General features: G+C 44.3%; 1 protein-coding gene across 2 annotated transcripts in view; it reads left to right on the top strand.

Moving 5' to 3' along the window:
- The window catches only part of CSNK2A1 (casein kinase 2 alpha 1), a 49,776-nt gene that overhangs the window by 3,091 nt on the left and 34,571 nt on the right, over positions 1–12,114 (top strand). The window contains exon 2 of one of the 2 annotated variants that reach the window (XM_083744597.1): positions 7,237–7,278. The exons of the other annotated variant lie outside the window; for it this stretch is intronic. The gene's annotated coding sequence lies outside the window, so the exon portion shown is untranslated. The remainder of the gene's footprint in view (positions 1–7,236; positions 7,279–12,114) is intronic. 2 annotated transcript variants of the gene reach the window in all.

Genomic DNA, 12,114 nt, shown 5'->3' on the forward strand with positions numbered 1-12,114 from the left:
CATAAAAAAACAAACCAATAACTCCTCTCCCACAAACACATTTAAAAGGCCATAGAATGTTAATCAGGCAAAGGCCTGGTTGTAGAGAAACATTTTTGCTGGATGCCTAAAGATCTATGATAATGGTGCCAGGTGAGCCTCCCTGGAGAGACCGTCCCACAAACAGGGAACCATCACAGAGAAGACCTTGCATACAATCGTAGAATTGGAAGGTACCATGAGGGTCATCTAGTCCAGTGTTTCCCAACCTTGGGCCTCCAGCTGTTTTTGGACTACAACTCCCATCATCCCTAGCTAGCAAGACCAGTGGTCAGGGATGATGGGAATTGTAGTTCAAGAACAGCTGGAGGCCCAAGGTTGGGAAACACTGCTCTAGTCCAACCCCCTGCAATGCAGGGTTTTTTGGCCAGTGTGGGGCTCAAACACACAACCCTGAGATGTAGATCCTTTGAAAACATCTCCATGTAAGTCTTCAGCACCCTAGCTATGGTTAGGAGAAGCAGAATAAATTATGCAAAATAAGCTGATTCAAACATACTTGGGTTACAGAATTTGGACAACAGGACACTGACTGCAAATCACAAAGTAGTGAGATCTGCAAGTGGTATAGACAGGGGTTCCTCATCTCTCTTTTTTACCATTTTGATAAGAATGTGCCTTTTGGCCTGTGCAACCACGCAAGAAAAAGCTGATTGCCCCGGGGAAAGTATCCTAAGCTGTTTGTACAGTAGAGGTTTACACCCCGAGGAACACTTTCTTTCTTGCTGCTGATGGAAGCTAGCTTTCAAATTCTTGATTAGAATCATTAGTCGCCGCCAGAATGGAGTTTCACAATACAATCTCAGCTTTTAAAATCCTCCTGTGCAGACCAAATCAAGCTTGAGCTCCACATAAAGCTTGCAGTGCGTTACACCCTGTGTGTGTAATGTTATGGATGACCTGCTAATAAACATGGGAAGCTTTCGTGTTGACCCCGCTCTAAAGCAGCGTTTGGGTGAACATTTCTGTGGCCATTGGGCTGTCGTAGAAGTACACAGAATACAGTGGTGCCCCGCAAGACGAACGCCTCGCAAGATGGAAAACCCGCTAGACGAAAGGGTTTTCCGTTTTGGAGGCGCTTCGCAAAACGAATTTCCCTATGGGCTTGCTTCGCAAGATGAAAATGTATTGCGAGTTCCTTCGGGGTTTTTTCCCTTTTCCCCCCTTTTCCTAAGCCGTTAAGCCGCTTATCAGCTGATCCGCTGATAAGCCGTTTAACAGCTGATCGCTAATAGCGCTAATCCGCTAAGCTGTCAATGGGCTTGCTTCGCAAGATGAAAAAGCCGCTATACGAAGAGCCTCACGGAACGAATTAATTTCGTCTTGCGAGGCACCACTGTATAGCCAGCAGGGCTTGGAAATGTTGCCAGCTCCATATTATTGCTCCACCCACTTTTCTCAAAAGCCCCACCCTCCGATCCTGGCCAGACTTGGGAGATTTTTTTGTCATTCAGTGCTTGGATCGATGTGTGATACCATGGCATGCACACTGGCTAGGGCTTGTTATCAAAATGTGGGTGTGCCTTTCTTAAATTATTCCAAATGAGAATTGCTCCTTTTGATGAGATGTGGTTCAGATATAACCCGGCTGACGCTTTGAAATTCAATATGCTTGCCTACCTACCCGATGGAAGAGTGACCTTGCATAAAGGTCTGCCTTTGCTCCCCATCTTTAACATTGTTGTTGTTTAGTCGTTTAGTTGTGTCTGCCTCTTCGTGACCCCCTGGACCAGAGAACGCCAGGCACCTCTGTCCTCCACTGCCTCCCGCAGTTTGGTCAAACTCATGCTGGTAACCTCGAAAACACTATCCAACCATCTCGTCCTCTGCCGTCCCCTTCTCCTTGTGCCCTCCATCTTTCCCAACATCAGGGTCTTCTCCAGGGAGTCTTCTCTTCTCATGAGGTGGCCAAAGTCTTGGAGCCTCAGCTTCACGATCTGTCCTTCCAGTGAGCACTCAGGGTTGATTTCCTTCAGTATGGAGAGGTTTGATCTTCTTGCAGTCCATGGGACTCTCAAGAGTCTCCTCCAGCACCATAATTCAAAAGCATCCATTCTTCGGCGATCAGCCTTCTTTATGGTCCAGCTCTCACTTCCATACATCAGTACTGGGAAAACCATAGCTTTAACTATACGAACCTTTGTTGGCAAGGTGATGTCTCTACTTCTCAAGATGCTGTCTAGGCCTGTCATTGCCCTTCTCCCAAGAAGTAGGCGTCTTTTAATTTCGTGGCTGCTGTCACCATCTGCAGTGATCATTGAGCCCAAGAAAGTAAAATCTCTCACTACCTCCATTTCTTCCCCTTCTATTTGCCAGGAGGTGATGGGACCATTGGCCATGATCTTCGTTTTTTTGATGTTGAGCTTCAGACCATATTTTGCGCTCTCCTCTTTCACCCTCATTAAAAGGTTCTTTAATTCCTCCTCACTTTCTGCCATCAAGGTTGTGTCATCTGCATATCTGAGGTTGTTGATATTTCTTCCGGCAATCTTAATTCCGGCTAGGGATTCATCCAGCCCAGCCTTTCGCATGATGAATTCTGCATATAAGTTAAATAAGCAGGGAGACAAAATACAGCCTTGTCGTACTCCTTTCCCAATTTTGAACCAATCAGTTGTTCCATATCCAGTTCTAACTGTAGCTTCTTGTCCCACATAGAGATTTCTCAGGAGACAGATGAGGTGATCTGGCACTCCCATTTCTTTAAGAACTTGCCATAGTTTGCCGTGGTCGACACAGTCAAAGGCTTTTGCATAGTCAATGAAGCAGAAGTAGATGTCTTTCTGGAACTCTCTAGCTTTCTCCATAATCCAGCGCATGTTTGCAATTTGGTCTCTGGTTCCTCTGCCTCTTCTAAATCCAGCTTGCACTTCTGGGAGTTCTCGGTCCACATACTGCTTGAGCCTTCCTTGTAGAATTTTAAGCATAACCTTAAAATTATTAAACATAACCTTAAAATTTCACACGCTAGCAAGGTTATGCAAGGTTATGCTTAAATCTTTAACATACTTACACCATTTTCTTCAGGGTTCCTTGCAGAAACACAAATTCATTCTTCCCCACAGAGAGAACCCAGGTATTTTTCTTTTCTTTTTTATTATGCTGCCCTTCAGAATAAATTTTTCCAGGGCAGCATACAAAAACAGAATAAATAAATAAATATGGTAACTAAATGCAAGAATAAAAACTCCAGGCAAACGTTAAAAGGCCTATTGCGAAAGTTAACCTTTTTGAGTTAGTCACCTGGAAAGAATGGCTCGTCATCCATTACTGGCGAGTGGCTAACTGCAAGGTTACTTGGGTCCATGTGATCTCTGCTCTCAAACTCCAATCTTGCAATTTACGAGTCTGAATTATGTTGCTCAATAAATCATGCAGATTATCTTTGTGCTCACTTAGCTGTGCTTTCTGTCAATATTTAGCATTTCAGCATTGAGGCAGTGGTGGTATGGCAATAGAGGATTGAGGTGGTTGAATGTTTGAAGGCTCTAGAGACAGAAGGTTAGGAGTGGGGATGGGTGTTGCGGATGGGGTGGAGACAGAAGGATGCTGGAAAGGTTCATGGAGGTTCTGCAGCTTGCTAAAGCCCAGGTTAGTCAAACCCTGGCTGGAACCATTGCCCGTCCTTTCTGGGATCTGTATTTTCTTCATATGCTGAGATTTGCAAACTCAAATCTGCTGCAAAACCAAAGACTCCTTGCGAAAAGCACACATTAGACTTTGAGACTGGCGGCTGTTTGTCTCTATTCTGTTTTGCTCTGTTCGTGTGATGTTAGTTCTTGCATTTAATTGCAGAAGTGGCATGCTGGGCTCTCAGCAAGTGTGTTTAAATTATTTGCCACTGTGGATCATAAAGTGTGAAAAATAGGGCGAGTGAGAAAATGCCCCATTGAGATGAGTCAGGACAGTTTGCATTCCTCTTAGAGGTACAGTTCACACTCTCTGGGGAGGTGGGTACATGACACCACATCGTCTTTGCATCTGCTTATGGTACAAATTCAGAAGTCCATTCTTGAAGCTATTATGGTAAGCGATGCACTTTCTAAATAAAAATTGTGGGTTGAGGTTTTTATTTTTAGTTGGGGTTCTCGCCTCTTCCATCCCAAAGGCAGATAGCTTTACAGACAAATGCCAAATCGGATATTTTAATATTTGAATACTGTTGTTGGAACTTGGTGTGGAAGGAAGGTGATCTTAAGAGAGGTTTCTTTCTGAGCTTCCACTAGTGGGTCAGGACGAATGAGTGGACCACATGAGCAATGCTTACCACCATTAATAAAATAACTTTTGCACATTTTACTCCGACTTGCTTCAACTATGAACACTGTTAATAGTTACAAAAAAGAGAGAAACTCATCAGTTGTGACTTCTCAGCTTTGCCTGTTGATTTGCAGGTAACAAAACACCCTCTCTGTAGAATTGTTAAGATGCAGGGACCACTTCCTTGCTTTTCGTCTGGTCATATTAGGTCTTAAGAACGAGGTTATATGTGGTAAGTTAGAAAGTGAGTCCTATTTTGTAGTATGTGGCGGTTAAGACTGTGTTCTAATTCTGAAAGACATGAGCACTGGGTTGAGTTGGTATCTTGCCCTTTGATGCTTAGGAAATACAGTGGTTCTCAACCATAGTGGCAGCTGGAAGAGATAGCCTTATCAGCTGGGTGGGGGTAGGCTGTATGCCTGAGCCCCCTTCTAATTCCTGCATGAGTCCAACACAGATCCTGGAATAGCGGAAGTAGCTTCCTGGTGAGGTAATGGCCCTCTAAGTAAGGGCCATTAAAGTAACAAAGGAAGTGTCTCTGTGCCAGATACCAAATGGGTGGGCTCCCTCCCTCAGTGTCTGGTAGTAAGAAAGACAGATGCCAGAGTTGGGAGTTGAGTTATGTGAGCTAGAAGCAAGGCTGCTGGCTGGGCAACTGGGAGACAGAACCATGCTTGATTTCTGCTGGGATCCAAGGCTATGGCTATGGGAGAAGCAATACGTTCTTGGATGTTCATGCTGCGAGTTCAAGTTGTGTGTGTGTGTATATGTAAATAAAGCATCTATCACAGGGGTCAGCAAACGTTTTCAGTAGTGGGCCAGTCCACTGTCCCTCAGACCTTATGGGGGCGCCAGACTACATTTTTTAGGGGGAAAATGAACGAATTCCTATGCCCCACAAATAACCCAGAGATGCATTTTAAATAAAAGGACACATTCTATTCATGTAAAAACACGCTGATTCCCAGACCGTCTGCTGGCCGGATTTAGAACACTGAGGTCCAGCGCCGAGGGCCTTCTGGTGGTTCCCTCACTGTGAGAAGCCAAGTTAAAGGGAACCAGGCAGAGGGCCTTCTCGGTAGTGGCACCCGCCCTGTGAAACGTCCTCCCACCAAATGTCAAAGAAAAGAACAACTACCAGACTTTTAGAATACATCTGAAGGAAGCCCTCTTTAGGGAAGCTTTTAATGTTTAACAGACCACTGTATTTTAATACTTTGTTGGAAGCCGCCCAGAGTGGCTGGGGAAACCCAGCCAGGTGATTGGGCTGGATCCGGCCCCCGGGCCTTCGTTTGCCTACCCATGATCTATCATAAAGACACCACAGTCTCTGCTGTCCCTCATTCTGAGGAAATCAATTCCTGGTTAAGCACATGGAACCTTCTAGAATCTCACTTGGAGATTGGGGTGGCTCACAACCATGTGGTCTGAGGGGCACATACCTGTAAATGTGGTTGACGTTCCTAAAAATGTGATCTGGCTTGCTTGAAATAGTAAGTAATACCCAAGAATAACTATTTAGTTATAGTCGAAAGCAGAAGCATTTTTGGCATTTGGAGTCTTGTCAAGAAAGTACAGAGCACATTTCTCTTAGTAGTAGCTAAGATTTGTACATTGAAAGTAGGGAAATTGGCAGCTGTCCCAGATATTATTCTGTGGTTGAAGAAAAAAAGAAAGTATGAGACCTTGGAGCAATCGAGAAATTAAGCATTAATCAGATAAGACAGAAGATTGCATTTGGACAAATGCATTGCAGTGGTTGCACAGTTTTGTCTTCAGGAAAGATTGTAAGCATGAACATGGGTTTGTAGAAATAGCCTCAGAGTGTGAGATGTTTGTGTTGGTATTTGAATTTTCAATAATTGGGATATTTTGAGTATTTCAGATTCGTTAGGAGGTTGTGATCTATCTATATACAGTAGTACCTCGCAAGATGAAATTAATTCGTTCTGCGAGTTTTTTCGTTCTGCGAGTTTTTTCGCCTTGCGAAGCACGGATTCCCTGGGTATTAACGGTTTTAAGAAAAAGGAAACAAACTCGCAAGACTTTTTCATCTTGCGAAGCAAGCCCATAGGGAAATTTGTCTTGCGAAGCAACTCAAAAAACGAAAAACTCTTTCGTCTTGCGAGTTTTCGTCTTACGAGGCATTCGTCTTGCGAGGTACCACTGTATTTGTGTTGCATATCATATTTGTCTTTTCCACATTGTTCTGCATTTTATAAGTTAACTGTGTGTGTGTGTGTGTGTTTGTGTGTGTGTGTCCGTCCCCGTTTCCCCCCTTTCAGCGTGCAGTTGTTCATGGGAGTTGTGGCTTTCTCCCTGCACCCAAAGCTCTTTCAAGCTTGGAACACCTGTGGCACCCAGACATGCCTTTGCTTTTCCTTCAGGTCTGAACTGTTGTGGTTTAGTTGTGTGTCAAATGAGTGCGCACTGCACCTGGCAGAGGCAGAGCAACTCTGCCTTCCCTCTCCAGCTCTAAGCTACTGGGGGAGGAGTGAGGGCTTATTGTCTTCCCCCTCTTCATAACTCGAAGCTTGGAAACAGAAAGACGAGCATATATCTCTCTCCCCCCGCCATATCCCATCCCATGCTGTGCTTGAGACATAGCACCCTGCCCCTTGGGAAAAGGATGTTCTGATGCCAAAACCTGTTGAGCTGTGATCCTCAGGGTTTGCGCAACTCCCTTCTACATCACTGCTTTGTACTTGGTTTGAGACCTGGTTGTCTTGAAGGATCACCCAGCCCAACATAAATTTGCTTGTAGGTTTGAGATGGTCTTTCCAGGCCCTTCTCCTGACACCTTGCTGTTTAAAGGCCAGGGCTGTTTATCCCTCCATTCTCCAAGGCTTTTAATGCTCCATAATCAGTTCTGCTGCTTTAAGGTCTTATTAATGATTTTGCTGCCGTTTTTCACAATGCTCTCTCTTGTTCACCTAGGTTTTGTTTGTGAGCCATCCTGAAAATGCCTTAAATTATAAGGTAGGGGAAATTGTTCTTTAAAAAATGAACTTTAGAGTACGGTAGTATTTAGGAACTAGAACTTCTGTGAATCACCTTTACAATGAGCCATTGCAGAGTTTGACAGACCAGTTGATCCAGCTTAAGTTGTGGGTGGGCTAGTTAGAGGCAGATACATTTTTCAGAGGAATGGGAAGCAGGATTCCAATGCCAGCCAAGGCAATGGATCAGGCTGTTTCTCAACTGATGGAAAGGGAGAAGTTTTTTCCCCTTCTCGTATAATACTTTGATCTCTGGGCCGTCCAGTGAAGCTGAATGTTGGACAGACAAAATAAAAGACAGATAAAGTAGCGCATAAACTGTGGAATTAGCATCCACAAAAAGTAGCAGTGGCCACCAACCAGTGTTAGAAACCGATATATAAACTGGGCACCAAATGGCTCCTTTAACCAGGGTTACAGTCGCCAAAAAGGAATGCCTAGTTGCCATTTTGGGGCCAGAAAGCTTTAGAGTCATATTTTTCAATATGACTATTTGGTTCCTGAAATTCATTCTGATGGTGCAGATAAAATACTGCATTTACTCGAGTCTAATGCACCATCAAATTTAATGAGCACCTCAATTTTCAGAACCTTGAAACCAAAAAAAGTACTGTATTTTTTGCTCTATAAGACTCACTTTTTCCCTCCTAAAAAGTAAGGGGAAATGTGTTTGCGTCTTATGGAGCGAATGCAGGCTGCACAGCTATCCCAGAAGCCAGAACAGCAAGAGGGATTGCTGCTTTCACTGCACAGCGATCCCTCTTGCTGTTCTGGCTTCTGAGATTCAGAATATTTTTTTTCTTGTTTTCCTCCTCCAAAAACTAGGTGCGTCTTGTGGTCTGGTGCGTCTTATAGAGCGAAAAATACGGTATTTGATGGTGAATGTCAATGTGCCACTGATTCTAATGCACACCTTAATTTTCGCAACGTAATTTGGCCAAAAAAGGTGCACATTAGATTTGAGTAAATATGGTATAACAGAATTCTACAGGATGTGTTGATAGGGTGTGAAAACAGTCGAGATCCAAGGACCCCCAAGCATGCACCTCCAGGTGGTAGAGATGTTAGGTGCCATCCTGTAAACCAGCCGTCTTCACTTGATCACAAGTGGCCAATAGCCCGCTGATATCCTCCCCTTAGCTGGGTCGTGCCTTTTCCTTTCCATAAAACTTATACGATGCAGTCCACTCATTTCTAGTTCCTGCCAGTGTACCTTAGTGCTTGCCTCTCCAGGCCAGACTCAAGAATCAATTCATCGGGCCAGTTTGGAGAGAAAATCCTGCTTAACTGTGCTGCAGGAAGCTTTCCTCAAGTCAGGGCAAAGCCTTGTGTTTAAGCGTTAGTCTCACAGCCACGGGCAACAAGGAATTGCATGCATGTTGAGTGAAGGAGAAGGAGGGATCAAGTACTCTGTCCCTCCCCTTAGAAGCACGTGAACTATGAGAGGAGAGAAACTCCCTTGTTTGCAACCGTGTAGGAACGCTGAAGGTTGTTGCAGGAGAATCAGAGCTCTCTGTTTTTGCCTCTGCCAGCCCCCAGCAGGCTAGCACAGATGCTGGCAGGTTAGTAAGTTTTGTGGACTTTTTTAAAAAAAACCAAGGATGCTTTTAGATGGAGCTGTGAGGGAGCGATATTAGGATATCTTCCCAAGGAACAACTTTTCTCTCTTCTCTGTTTGGGAGCACAGCCTTTCAAATGTGGCAATGTCCCACCCTCCAGAGGTTATCCAGTTTCATCAGCACCACCCAGCTCCCAGGCTTCCTGGCAATTGCAGCCTCCCAGGGATCCTACTTGCCGATATGCTAATACTCTGACTTTGTTTCATGGCCCTGGGCTTGTTTGCACTTGCATGGCAGAGAGAGAAGGTTTCCAGATTGTACATTTCACTCTGTTTCTAGCAGCAGGCTACTAAAGAGAGCCAGTGTGGTGTAGTGGTTAAGAGCGATGGACTCGTAATCTGGGGAACCGGGTTCGCGTCTCCGCTCCTCCACCTGCAGCTGCTGGGTGACCTTGGGCCAGTCACACTTCTCTGAAGTCTCTCAGCCCCACTCACCTCACAGAGTGTTTCTTGTGGGGGAGGAAGGGAAAGGAGAATGTTAGCCACTTTGAGACTCCTTCAGGTAGTGATAAAGTGGGATATCAAATCCAAACTCTCTCTCTCTCTCTCTCTCTCTATCTCTCTAAAGCGGTTGTGCTTAATTTTGAAAATGAGCTGATTGAGCACCAGTTTCTCTTTTAAGGACTGGAAAAATCCTGTTCGTTTGGGTGACTAAAACTTTGATGTTGCTACCTAGGAATTCTGAATATTTCTTCAGCCTTGGTTTCCTGCTCAGGATATTGGCTCACTCAGGGTAATGCTACAAGATTTAGAATAAAATGTTCAATGAAGAAATTGCTATATTGCTGGGAAATCACGGGAGAGTTATTTCATCAGCTGAATTTTCCAGCTTAGTAGCGTTAGAGCCAAGCCCCTGGCGCTGGCCACCAAGGCTGGCACAGTATTTACCAGGAGGGTCAAACACAGCATTAAAAGGAACCCCCTGGAGTTCATTCTGAGCCAGAGAGAGAGGGGAATTGTTCTTCTTCCGCCCTTCCAATCTGCTTTGGCAGTTTCATGTTAAGGTTGAGGGGAGGAAAAGACCAGGTGTCTGACTGGAAGGAGGAAGAAATGGGGATGAGGAGCAGCACAGCAGCGGATCAGGCCGGAGTTTGAGGAAAGAGAAGCTGTGAAGCCTTGGGTAGCAGTGGCTGGGAGCTGTCTCAGTAAGAGCTCGGCTTGAAAGGCGAATCCTACACAAAAGAACTGGTGATGGTGTATAAAGGAAGGGAAGAATTGGTCAGTAGAGAGCTGGAAAGCAGTCATTCACTGTGATTTCTTAGGACAGGGATCGGCAAGGCTTACTGGGCAGGGGCTGGATCACTCCCACAGAGATCCTCCATGGGCCAGGCGAGCACAGCGTGATGCCGGAAATCGCGTCTGCACATGTCCACGGCACTGGAAATCGCTTCTGCACATTCCAAGACACCGGAAATCACACCTGTGCAGAAGCGATTTTCAGTGGCTGGGCATGCACAGAAGCGATTTCCGGCACCGCTGACATGCGCAGACACGATTTTTGGCATCTGGGCATGCGCAGAAGCGATTTCTGGAGCCGCAGAAGAGAGTCCCTGTGCTGCGCTGCGCTGGTTTAGCACAGCGCACGGGGACTCGCCGGGTGGGCGGATCAGTTCAGGGGCGGCTCATGGGCCAGTTAAGTGACCCTCATGGGCTGCTTCCGGCCCATGGGCCTTTTTTTTAAAAATAATATTTATTGAAGTTTCCAGAAAAATCAAAAATATAAAAGAGGGGGAAAAAAGAAAAAAAAAGAAAAAAAGACATTTACATTTCAGCCTTACTTTCATTGACATCTTTCCAGGACTTCCCCACCCCACCCCCTCTTGTATTCCAATTCCATTAAATTAATTCCACAAGTTTTTACCCTAAATTTTAAGCCTATTATCATTGTTATCCTTGACCCAATATTCCGTTTAATTCATCTTATATTACCATTTTCCCTTTATATTCCACCATCCTTCAACTTAAAAATATTTTTTCCTCTATGATCGATCCCTGTTCCCTTCCACGAATTCCCCTCTTTAATACACAGGACAGAATGAAATAAGAAAATAAAGAACATAATATAATTTTACACCCTTTGGATTCCGAATTTCTCTCCCCCCTTTCCCGGTTTCAATCCCCAATGTCCATCAATCTCTCTGTTGTCAGCCTGTAGACTCCACACCATGTCCAGATCTCAGTCAGCTCTACTTTGCCGTCTTTTTGATAGTCTTTGCCGTCTTTTTGGTAATCTTTAGTTTCAAACACCCAGTCTTTGGAAAAACTCTATCTCAAGAAGGTCCATTTTTTCTTTCATCCAGATCTCTATATTTACGAATAAAACTCAAATTTTGTTTCTTAATCCTTTTAAATCTGAATGTCCCAAATGCTCCCACTTCCAGCTCTGTCCACTTCTTGTTGTTCTCTTTCCTCACTTTCCTCAGGTTTCTATTCCTGTTCCGCTGCAAAAACATTCTAGTTCCAAAATCTTCTAGTTCCTCTACAGAGGCTTTATTTGTTCAGGAACAAAAACTTGCGTCATGTCCCTTCCGTTCTTCAATAGATATATCTATTGTCTCCTTTAGTGTAGAGACCTCTGTAGACAAAATAATGTTTCATTTTTGCAGCTTTCCCAGGAGATAAAAAGTCCTATTCAAATCCATGAGTATTTTTCCACTTGCAACAATTCTTGTAGTGTCCCAAAGTCCCCTCTAGAGGGATTATGGTAACTTAGTTTCCTTCCAGATCACACCCAAAAGTCAAACTAACTTATTGTCCCTTGTTTTCAACAATTTATATCCACATTGTAACGAATCTAACCGGCAAAGTCCTAATAACAAAGTTCTCTTTTTATTCTCCAACTTTGACAGCTACTTTGACAGCTGTCAAAATCTTTATATCTCCTCACCAGGCTCTCTCACGGATCTCTCCCGGGTCCCGGGGGGGTTGCACTTTAGCTCAAACAATCCACTTTTCTCCTCCAGCACAATCTTGTAATTTTCCATCATGAAATTAATAACTTTTATCAATAAAAAACAGACCCTTCTCTCGATCTTAGTTGTCAGATCCTTGCTTTAAATCCTCTACAACAGGGGGGAGACGGACTTCCTCTTTGCATCTCCCCGCTCGTTCCGAATTTAAAAAAAAATTAGTTCCTTTTAAATCCAATTTCCCAATTACTCACGGGTTGTTGTTTTTAATCCAAATTTTCAATGGAAG

This window comes from Podarcis gaigeae (assembly GCF_964106915.1).
Source record: "Podarcis gaigeae genome assembly, chromosome: 6".
Taxonomy (NCBI): domain Eukaryota; kingdom Metazoa; phylum Chordata; class Lepidosauria; order Squamata; family Lacertidae; genus Podarcis; species Podarcis gaigeae.